Here is a 12,405-nt window from a genome sequence, read left to right as displayed (position 1 = left end):
ATACTATAAGTATAAAGCGAGCTCGCCTAGTAGTAGTACACTACAGTGCGCTCCCGTTAAAACAAACAGTAAAACACAGTTAAAACGAAATTTCGTTATATTAAACGAAGTAAAATTTCTGGTCCCAAAATTATCGGCATTAAAGTCTATGGACTATGGTACAAAATTTGCTCATATCCTGAACAATCAAGTTTATAACAAAATTTTTATTATAACAAAGTCTTTTCCGAGCACCACGGACAAAGAAATACAAAAGAAATGTGCTCCATTATAACAAAATGCGGAACACTTCCGAAAATACGTAGCGAAACAAGCATTTATAGCGTCTCTGCATGGGCGACGACTTCACATCACTGTGTGTTCTCTTCTTGTGTCCCACACAGTTTCCGAGGGGGACTTGCATTATTGTATTCACAATAATCTGAAATCAAACAATGTTCATTTTATTGTTCCAAAGGTACTTCATTACAAAACACACAGATTCTGATACACCTAAATGTCCATTAGTCCGGAAATGAAATAGGGTTTGTTATTACGAACATTTTGGCATTATTCAAAAGGTTCATCATTAATAAGGTTAACTAGTTAATCCGACAATGAAATATGGTTATTACGACGGTTTGTTAGTCAGAAAATGATAGTAATTCAACAAGATCGTTAATCGGAACATTAAAAAAAGAAAAATTGTTAATTCGAAAGTGAAAAAGGTGTGTTTCAATGTTCACTGAAAAAACTTAGGAATTGCAAACTTCATATTTTTTGTCTTAAGATAATCGAACCTTCGAAATAACTAACCTAGGTTCCCTTTTTTTTTTTTTTGGATTCACAAATCTGCTTCAGAATAACAAACCTTATTCAATAATCATTGTCAGATTTAAAAACCTTTGTAACAACGAACCTTCGGAACAGTGAACCTTTCTCATTTTTTCATACACAAACCTTCGGAATGACAAAACTCATTTCATTTTCTGATCAACGAGCCTTCAGAAAACTAACAATACTAAATTATGAACTTTTGGAATAACAAATCGTTGTCGAAGCTTCAAAACAATGTCATGAACAAACCTTCGGAATCCAGGGAATGGCGAAACTTCGGAATAAGGAGCTTTTCGGATCGACACGATCAAGTAACAAACTTTAGTAAAAGACTAAAAAAAAACCGAATCTTTGGAATAGTAAATTGTAAAATTTAACCAAATCCTAAATCCTCATTTTCTATACGACTTTTATAGGCCCTATTATAATTAGACTCTATAATGTATATAAAATATGCGTGATATCCTTGGGTTTTTTTGTTCGGTAATAACGAAAGAAAACTGCCGGTCCCGAGTATTTCGTTATCACGGGAGTGCACTGTACCTCCTTGGAATCAACTAACTAAGGCCAAAAAAAAAAAAAAATTGTTGCATTGGCGTAACCCGCCCGACCCTAAAAATTCCGCCGACCCCATGTTTTTTTATTATTTTTTTTTGCTATCGATATCAAATATCTTGTTGATTGCGATCGCGATCGCACAAACCCGGAAGTGGAAACGGCTCTGGGGATATCGGATGTATGAGGGAGAGATCTAGCGCCTCGCATAAGCCTTCCTTGATCAGTACGTCATCCGTTTCCAACACGGACACGTACTCTAACAAGATTTATTCAGTGTATACGTAGCATTCAGACTGTGATGTATTGTGCACAGTTTTGCCATAGGTTTCTTGTGTGGAGAACTTACACGAATCTGTATATGTGGGACTGTAATAGAGATCGCCGTGTGCGATGAAAAGATCGTACATATGGGTCAATTTGCATCTATCTTATCTAAGTCAAAATACTAAAATATGAAGTGAAAACATTCAGGATAGGGATTTCAACATCTGTAAATTCTGTGAAGGGGTATAATTCCAGTAATATCGGTCTCATAAATGATTTGTAGAATAGATGAACACAGCACATTCGGTGCAGCAGTTGTAACTGTTTACTGAGCTGAGCACGAGTTTTACACGTAAAATGCAGGTAGCAAAAAAAAAAAAAAAAAAAAAAAAAAATCCGCCCGACCGACCCTATTTGAAAATCTCATGTTACGCCAATGCAACAATTTTTTTTTTTTTGGCCTAACTGTTAAATTACATGTATCGCGTAGCCTGTAGGAAGTGTTCAACGTTTATTATAAAATGGGTTCAAGAATGTAGTCAATTGGAAGCGCTGAAATGAGTCACGTGTGCGTGCATTATTTTCTTACTAACATGCACGGCCTGACGTCACAATGTTTACACTAGCAGTGCGAACTCAATCAGTTGTTACAAGTGCGTCACACGCTACTATATGCGCTGTCAATCCTGTAAACAACTTCTAGTTCGGGCTGCCAGCCAGCCTTTCTTGTGCATAACATGTGGCGTACGTATACTCTTATACGTACACTATGGTTGGGTGTTCATCACACCGACCACCTACTGTAATGTTTTTCTATCAATAGAAACGTGAAAAATCTCACAATTTGCCTGAAATTTTACTCACGTGTGGAGGAAAATACTCCGGATTCACAAGCGCGCACTGAAAATGCGATCTGAGGTACGCGCTCTAGATGGCGACTTCGAACGCGTGGGGTGTCATTTTTTCTGCACTCAGTTGCCCTGTACATTTAAACCGACCACCCTGACAATACGTATAAAGCGCACTTAAATGCGTTTTTTCGACAAGCTGCTATTTTTTTCTAGCCGTCATTTTTTCCCCAATAATATTTGAATATATTTTGAATCCTTCAATATTACTTTTGAAGGACTGAATTTGATGAATTTGAATTGATTTTCAAATAGAAAACTTTTCATCGTAATTGAAATAAATTAGATGAGTCGGTTTGTTTTTTTAAAATTCATTTCTCGTTTCTGCTTACAACTCGTACGGTCGTAGCGGGCGACAAAATAATTATGTCATGTGTGTACGTGTAACGTGTGTGCACGATCGTACAAGCGGCGGAGTTTGAGAGAGAAGTATAATGATAATTTTGCGGTCAAAACCGTCAAATTTATTACGGAAGGATACTCTACATCTAACAATGAGTCAGCAAAGGTAAGCCTAGTTATATGTAGTTACATGCTAGATCTTATTCGATTTTGCTAAATTTCGGTAATTTAGAGGGAATACTTATTTGTTCATCATTTTACTCAGTAGCATAGCCAAGTGAAGAATCGAACACCGTTGCGCGTAGTCCTATGTGTACATTTTCTTTCTGTACGCACAATGCCATTATAGAGCGCGGTTGGTTCATATAGACCCGGTCAGTGTGTTGAACACCTACCATACTTGTATGTGCGGGATTTCCGAGTGCGACGTGCGTAAATGTTTGGGACGAACATCTTCGGACATCTTGAATTTTGAGCGAGTACTACATGTAAATTAGCTGACTGGTACTGACCCACAAAGGTATGTGAAAAATGTTGTTAGTTTTCGACCCATTTTATAAAACAAATGATGCACAGGATAGTTTCGTGGCGTTAGTGAAGGTGCGGTGCACTCTCGAGTATTAACAATGGTGCATGTTGCACCATTGTCAATACTCTCGAGTGCGCCCCACCTTCACTAACGCACTCTATCCTGTGCATAATAGGTCACCTGCACAGCACAGCTAACTAAAGCTAGGCCGACACTTGCACGACTTTTGGCCACGATTTTGTCGTGGCAAGTCGTGCCATTTTGGGGCACGAACTGGGAGGCTCCCGCACTATTAACGACTAGTTCATGCATAGTTCACGACGAGTTCACGAATAATTCACGAATGCGTGCCATTCAGGGACCACATTTACACGAACTGGCACGACGAGTTCACGCATAGTTTGCGCATAGTTTACGCATAGTTTGCGCATAGTTTACGCACTTCCCGCATTGGCACGACGAGTTTGCGCAATTCGGACGGTGTCGTGCCAACTTGGGCACGCCTTATAAAAAGGGGCCTCCCCAACCCCTGGTCATTTTTGGATTGGCTGTGGAAGAGACAACATGCTGAATGCCAGAGACACAATCATTGCAGAGAAGAGAAGATGTCTATACCTGGCAGCTGCTCTAGGGCCATTCTCTGAAAAATGTGCAATTACAGTTGTACAAATGACAACAATTCAACATCAAAGATTTCATTCATGTTTTATCAATTCAGAAAGTTGATTTTTGAAAGCTCACATATTTTCTAGAAACATTCCCAAACGCAGAGTCCTTTACATGTTAGTACCATATATCAGCTACGTTACCCGAGGTAATATCTTAGAAAATCATTGATTGTCTGCCTATTTCTGGCTTTAAAATGGCAATGCTTATGTAAAACTACAAGCTTAAACATAACCAAATATCATGAAAACATTGTGAGTCAGCTGTGATCTAATGTGTAATAAAAATGATCCTGATTTATAAAGTGAAGGCTAAATAAAAAGCAAGAAAATAAATATATTTCGGCTTGAAATATGTTACCCTAATTTGACTTTGTACCCCAATTGAATTGTATACATTATCTCATTGATTATGTATGAAACGTCATGAATAAGTATTGCACTTCTCATAAAAAGCAAAACACCAGGCAACATCTCTGCCAGATTAAATACATTCTGGATCGGAAGAAGAACGGTATGTAGTAACGTATCTGATGCATCAAAAGTTCCGTTACCATACGTTTCAGACCAAACACCAGTCATGCCAATAAATTCATTTTAACTTGTAAGACATCATAATGTGACTATTTTCGTTAAAACACCGCACTTCTAAACGTAAAAAAGAAGGATTTCGTCATAGGTAGAAGATCAGATAACCCTTCGACAAAACTTTGAATAAAACGTGAAATACGAGAACCAAACAAACAGAAATCCACAATACTTTTTATCTGATATAGTTCCGAAATTTTGTAATTACATGGAAGACGGTAAAAATGAAGTTGGAAAAGATTGCTATGCACATGATACGCACAAATTCAATTTCCCTTTGTTCCTGTCCGTAATAAATTAGGTCTCACGAATCGACAAACGACGGTAACGTATCTGACAAAGCATTTATGTTTATTGACACATTTAACTACCAATTTACACCAAACCCAGATCACTCAATCATGTGATTAAACGAAACCCGATGCAAAACGCAGGACGTCATTAATCCTACAGTCATTTTCAGAGCATTGTGCAACCAAGGAAATGCTCTTGATTTTAACCATAATACTGAGCGCATTTTATGTAGATAAGATGCAAAATTATAATAAACAAAGGTATAGAGCGTTCATGTAGCCTCGTTTGCTGTGAAGTTGACAGCATAAGGTGGGTACCACACTTCAGCCCTTAAAGGTCCTAAGTTGATTTCTACAGACAAAAATTTATTGGGGTATACAAAACGCTCACACACAAACACACAAAACCTCAACAAGGCAGAAATAAAATTTCTAACATAATATATCTGACGGCACTTTGTATACATTTGTAAATGACATAATTCTAAGGGGTAATAGTTCTGGTTTAGATGAGGATTCAGTTTTTAGTCTTTTGCAATATAATCAAAATCTAACTGTTACTTATACTTACGAAAAGTTTATTATTGTTTGATGAAAATCGGTTTAGAAATGGCTGAGATGTCCATAATATAGTAAAAGGAAGATGTTCAAATAAAAGTAGATCGGCCATCACATTTTGTTAGGACCTCTTTCTTTTACTTTATTTTGGATATCTTGGCCACTTCAAAACCGATTTTTCATTAAATAAACTTTTAATTCTTTTTAGAACTGCATGTTTTCTTATCAAGTCGTATAGAGCACAATGTCAACCGGCTAAATCCGCGCACAAAACCGCGGCGCACTTAACTTTGCTGCACGATATATTGGTAACGTATGTGACATGTTTGATGGTAACGTATCTGATGGGCCATCACCATTCTCACACTATCATTTACAAAAATATAAATTTTCTTGAGCAATTTCTGTTGTGTGATTAATCATTACCCTAAACTAAGTATTAAAAAGTAGGTGCCTACCGGAGCTTTGCTTTCATATAACAGCATATTATATTATTTTTTTCTAAATAAAGCAAATTTTAAGTAACATATCTGATTAGGTTTCCAAGGCTTCCGCGGCCACGCTGCGACGCGCACCAATTCTTGAACATGTCGTTACATGTACTCGTGAACTCGATCATCATGATCTGTTCATGAACTATTCGTGACAGTCGTGGCATGGCGCGCACTGCCACGCATTGGCACGCATCCTCCCGCATCATCCCGACGAGTTCACGAGTTCACGAGTTCACGAACAGTTTGCGCATAGTTCACGACCCGGTCGCGAAATTTTGTCGTGACCAAAATTTTGAACATTTCAAAATTCTCGTCCCGACATGGCACGCAGTCACGACGGGTTTACGCACACTTCACGCCTGTTTACGACTAGTTTGCGCACTGGCACGACTCGAGTCGTGCCAATGCGTGCCACAAAATCGTGCAAGTGTCAGCCTAGCTTTACATGGTATTTATTCTCGTTCCTAGTCCGACCAGACGCTGTGCGAATCACAGCGACTGGGACACTCACTGGGCTGCTGTTTCAAGTTATCTAATATCTCGTTCGAACGGTTCCGTGTCTAACTCTAACACTCCAGCGCACCACCAAATGAAAGACCAAAACCCGTGATAATTCGATAATTCTGTCCGACCCTCTGAAACAGTCTTTTCACTTACACTCAGAGTTCCGGACAAGGTCATGACACACGGCGACGTGACCCGTGGATGGAATGGTGTACCAGCTGCAAGCACAAGGCCGCCATATAGGGGCTAGTAGGAAGAACGGAGGAGAATCGAAGACTTGTAGAGAAATCAGGCAGGAAGTTCGACGGCACAAAAGCATCACACCCCCACGAAGCGCAAAGCACGTCCTAACGTGCATACCGCCTGTATGGCCTACGGAATGTACCCTTGTCTGCTGCGCAGAAGTGCTGAGCGCTAGCCATAGAGCTGTATTATACGAGCTAGCTAACTGCGCGCACGCAAGAGGTCATAAAAATGGCATCTGGGTCATGGAGGAATTCTCATGGTCGGACATCCGGGTATTTTGCGTGTCACGGGGTCATGGATAGCGGTTGGAGTGAAAACAAACCATCGCGTGAGCCTGGAGTGGTAACGCTGTACGTGCTTTCTGCCGGGGCGCCCCGCGAGCATCTAGCGCAAGCTGTACCTACTGTAGCTGTGCGGGCGGCAGGATTAGGCCCTAGGCCTACCCTAAATTAGGCCCTACCCTAAGTACTACAGTACTAACGTTAGGCCTATAGACCTACCTGAAGTTTCTATGAGGTACTAAGTAAGCGTAGATATCGGGGTAGGGCCTACTCAAAGAGGTTCTACTGCACATCTGGCCATTTTGTGGGGTCGTTGATCCAGAGTCCTGCAGCGATTTCATACGGGCACAGGTCCAGTCCGGCTGCCTTCAACTTGGCAAAATACCGGGATCCGACCGACATCGATCGACGGGATCCAGATTTTTAGAGTATTGCTGGCAAGACAACTGTGGGGGAATACCCGTTGGGACTACCCGTTGGTGTGGTGACCGTGTAGTCGTGGGGAATACCCAGCTCAGGCTATTGGTCAGTACTATGATTCATTTCAATTCAATGCAATTCAAAATGATTTTATCTCCATATAAAGTTATACAAAGTAATATGCATAACGCGAGCATGAGTACATAATACAAGTTTCAACAAAACATGAATGCAACATGATATCAACTTTATTGGTTTTGATAAATAAACAAGTAAGCAATACAATCTTAATTAGTAACTCTTAAGCTCTACTTGGAAAAGAGGAATTCACAAGAAAAGCATAGTTTGTAAAATTTGTGAATTACTCTAGAAGGTGAGGGCATCTCAAGATCCGTCGAGGACTGCATGAATGAAAATTTTGATATCCTGATGTCAGACGAAATAATCAGAAAATTGAAAAAAAAAAGGACTACGACAAGGACAAGAACGAAAGCAGGGACGGAACAGACAGAAAATAAAACTAAAGATAGGCATGACAAAGAAAGGGAGAGAAACAAGAGAAGATAATTACATTTAGCTATCTGGAAAGGTCACCAGGGCATGAGTACGAATTTAAGATTCTATACAAATTTGGCTTAAAACACAAACTCTTAATCATTCAAAAAAATACCTATCATTAATTTATCTATTTACTAATTGTTATGGAAATTTAAAAAGAACATTTTCTATCTATTTTGTTTGTGTTCGTGAGGATGACAAACATATTTTTTTTTTCAGTTTTGATTTAAAAGAAGGAAAAGTCAGAGCATCCTTTAGGGTATTGTTTAGACTTTTCCAGAACCTCGGGCCAGTATGAAACTTATTTTAAAAAAATCAGTCAATCGATCTTAAAATTCATTTGTAATAAAAGGAAGTCTGGAAATTGTTATCCTTTTTTCATCTTACGAATATCTAAATTCATATCTATTATTTGCATAGAATTATTAAATGATAAATTTGGATCTTCAGTTTGATAAACAGAAGACCAGTCAATATTTTTTTAACTATTTTGAAAATTCTAAAACATTTTCCTCAAAAAATATAAGTTTACTTCAATAGTTTTCGGAATTGTTTGATCTCTTCTTTATAACAGAAAATACAAATATGAGATAATGATCGGATATATCTGATAACACAATACCAGCCGATTCCGGAGGAGAAATTTTATTTGTAAAAATATTGTCAATTAAAGTGGCACTAAATTCTGTGTTTCGGGTGGGTTTTGAGATAATAGGCATAAAAGAGACGGACATTAATAATTCAATAAATTCTTGTGATATATACGAAGAGTTGCACTTCATCAAATCAATATTGAAATCACCAACCAAGTACGAATCTTTATTTACAAATATTAGATCATTTTAGATCCTGCAAATAAATCATGAACTCATTGACGCTTGAATTCGGAGGTTTGTATATAACAACAATCAAAATATTTTTACCATTTGGGATTATAAGTTATGTGACAACTGATTCAAATATATATTATTCACATAGTTAAGTCTTTGATGAACTAAGCAATTATATTTCTTTGGTAAGTAAATGCCGACTCCTCCACCAATTCTCTCTATAGTTATAATCTATAATACATTATTTACAATTATTAAATCATAGTCAGGGATTACAGCCACCACCCACTTTTTCCTATCATTAATCTGAGGAAGAACTGAACCTTTGGGAAATACATGGGTGTTTTTACGTTTTTACGTTTGTTTGTTTGTTTGTTTATTTATTTGTTTTGTTTGTTTGCTTGCTTGTTTAGTGATGGAAATGAGCTGCATGCTTGGCGGATGTCTGCGCTCTTAGAGTGCTTCTCTAGTTTATTTAGCTATACGTCCGTTGAACACTTCACCTTCTCGCACTGAATATATATATATATATATATATATATATATATATATATATATATATATATAATACAGGTTTTCCGTGCCAATCTCATAGAATTGCCATTCATTTCCATCACATGTGTATCAAAATTCGAATGTTTGTAGCGGCGCACAGAATTTGGTCCAACGATTTCACGTCTAATGCTTTCAAATTCGCTTTACCCATATTATTGGTCACAAGTTTAATTTCGGATGTAAGCATTCAATTTCGTGTTTGGGCATGGATTTCCAAGTTGTTGTTGTTGGTTTTTTTTTTTTTTGGGGGGGGGGTTGCATTTGAATTAGCGCGATGGGCTCCATAAGCACTTGAAAGCACTTTAAATTTTGTTTTCGAGTAAGGAATATTTACAAATGATTATTCAATTTCGTAATGCACTAATACTTAAATAAAATTAAGTAAGAGTAATTATGTCCATGCAGCTAATCATTTAATGAGACTTTTACTTTACATCATGACCAGCATTATTTTGTTCATTCATGTGAGCTTCCATATTTTTCTCCTTTGCTAAACATGTTCAGTCAACTTCAATTAAAAAAAAAATCCTCATTTCGTAATGTCATCATCACAAGGCTTTCTTTATCTCTAATCCACATCTTTATTTTCACTAAGATCATCATGTGTGATCCACATGGTGGGCGTTTTTAACATTCAGTAAAGGCCCTGACACACCTCCGAGTAGCAAAATTTGTTCCCCGCAAGTCATAAGCAAGGCTTCCCCGGGAAGGTGTGACGGGCCCTTGAGCTTGCATGCTCAAACCAGGGTGGTGGGAAATTCCCACCTCCCACCTCCCTGCTCAAACTTACTCTGGGTGAGTCGTGGGGATTGCCCACAGAGGTCCACGCAGAACACCAGTAGAATAGCGTTAGCACCTCGCAGGCAACTCACACGCAACTTGAACATAACTAGAACGTGAGCACTAACGTTATTTAGCACACGTCCAGCAGATCAGACGCACGCGAAACTCGTCCAAAATCCTTGTCTGCCCGGATAAATTATCCTGCGAGCTGAAAAATCTATACATGCAACAAGCCCGCGTAAGGTGTGGCAGGGCATTCAAAAACGCAGAACAAGAAATGTACTTTTTAACGGACATCGTACAGGCCTACAGAGATTTGATTTGAATGATCCTTTTATGAACTTGTTCGCTCATGTGCGAATCTGAATACTCGGAAATAGCCGGCGACAGGTAGAGACGAAGTTTAATAACCGGTGTCGAAAATGTACGTGCATTCCATGAATATTATAAAATGCTCAAATGAGAAATCGGTAGCCAAATACTGGTAAGTCAACCTGAACGAAAAGCTAAAAACGATTTTGAAAGACAGTTATTTGATGCATGAGCAAATATGACAAATATGAATGCTTCTCATATAAAATAAAGATGATAAAATAATGAAAATCTATGCTTCTCATGTGAAATAGAAATGATAAAATAATGAAAATCTTTATACATTTGTATATACACTCAGGAAAAAAGGAAGTGCACTTTGTCAGGTTCATATTTCTCATGGAATATTTGACTGAGCATAAATGTATCTATATACTATAATAAAGGTAATTATAATTGGCCATCAACCTGGTAGGCTAATAAAAAGGGAAAATTTATGCACAAATGTTATATTGTTTTTATATGTATTATATGTATACATTTTTATTCATTTATTTCCGTTTTATTTCAACAGGGTAGCCCTTTCAGTTAAAAACTGCTCTACCAAGGGGCCCTGCACAATAAAAAGATACATAAAACATATATTCAAATGCACAATGTTACAATCAATCAAAACAAACGTAAACATATCAACCAGATAGCAAAAAAAAAAAAAAAAAAAAAGGATGTGTTACAAAATTATACTATGATAAAAATACAGCATGAATAAGAATGAAAGAAACCGAGAGAATATAAAATGCGAGTTAACAAACAACTATAGCAACAACAAAAAAACAAATGATATGTCAGTTCCCGGTGTCAGAGAAATAAACATATATGTATTGCACTCTGTTCTTCCTATCACAATAGGGTTAAAACTTGAGAGATAAAATTCTACTCTGCTTTTTAAATATAGGAAAAGATGACAAAACTTGCATAAAACGAGGTAAGTCGTTGCAAAGGTTTGACCCTTGATAATGCAGAGATCTCTCATAATACATATACATATACATGCTTATATATATATATATATATATATATATATATAAAAAAACATTGAATAAAAAAATATATATTGGTTCACAACAGTAGTAACTAAGAAAACTCCATGAAAGATGTTGTTTTAACAAATTTTTGCCCCAAGTCAATGGCAGATTTTATTTTGAAGACGGTATAATTCAAAATAAGATATACGTATGTATACTTTATAATGCTGTGATTAAAGTATGATGTCCAGTAATTTACAGTTTGCACACTCTGTTTATACATATTGAATATCTTTCATACTAGACTACAAACTTTATAAAAATACATTATGTAACTGCAGTTACACATTATTTTTCATGCCTATGAAGAGTTTGTTCGCAAAAACCGATAAGTCCATATTTGCCAAATGGAGATATTTGCTATTAAAGGTCAAGAAAATAAAGAGAATAAGAAAATTTTTGCTTCTTTTGACCATAACTTCAAAAATTTACCTTTATATGTAGTGACCAATATATCATTTAAAAGGTATTATTTTGTACTTTATGACACAGACCGTATTTCAAAATCATCAAAAATGGACTTATCGGTTTTTACGAACAAACTCTTCATATGTATTTTGACCTCCAATTAGGGTGGAATGGTGTAAAGGTATTTTGTATTGCTCAATTTATACAAAGTATTAAAAAAAAAGTGAACACTGCATGCTCATGTGCAACACAAGGAAAAATCGTTTCAAGCATTCACATATGAGCACTACTCAGTCGACTGGGTATATTTTTTGAGGGTTCAAATTTCCAACACATCACTCACTCCATACTTTCAAAGACAGAAGAAGCAAAAAGTTAACTCTGCATGCCCATGTGTTACAAAGAAAA

The 12,405-nt window shown here is 37.0% G+C and overlaps 1 protein-coding gene across 1 annotated transcript in view; it reads right to left on the bottom strand.

The window, feature by feature from the left end:
- Positions 1–6,867, bottom strand: part of LOC139744578 (serine/threonine-protein kinase TBK1-like) — a 58,299-nt gene extending 51,432 nt beyond the window's left edge. Inside the window, exon 1 of the mRNA XM_071655010.1 lies at positions 6,673–6,867. The gene's annotated coding sequence lies outside the window, so the exon portion shown is untranslated. The remainder of the gene's footprint in view (positions 1–6,672) is intronic.
- Positions 6,868–12,405: the final 5,538 nt, after the last annotated feature.

This window comes from Diadema antillarum, unplaced genomic scaffold (genome assembly GCF_040938485.1).
Source record: "Diadema antillarum isolate AM-2024a unplaced genomic scaffold, OU_Dant_1.0 seq00001189_RagTag, whole genome shotgun sequence".
Classification (NCBI taxonomy): domain Eukaryota; kingdom Metazoa; phylum Echinodermata; class Echinoidea; order Diadematoida; family Diadematidae; genus Diadema; species Diadema antillarum.
This window is presented reverse-complemented; position numbering and strand designations above follow the sequence as displayed.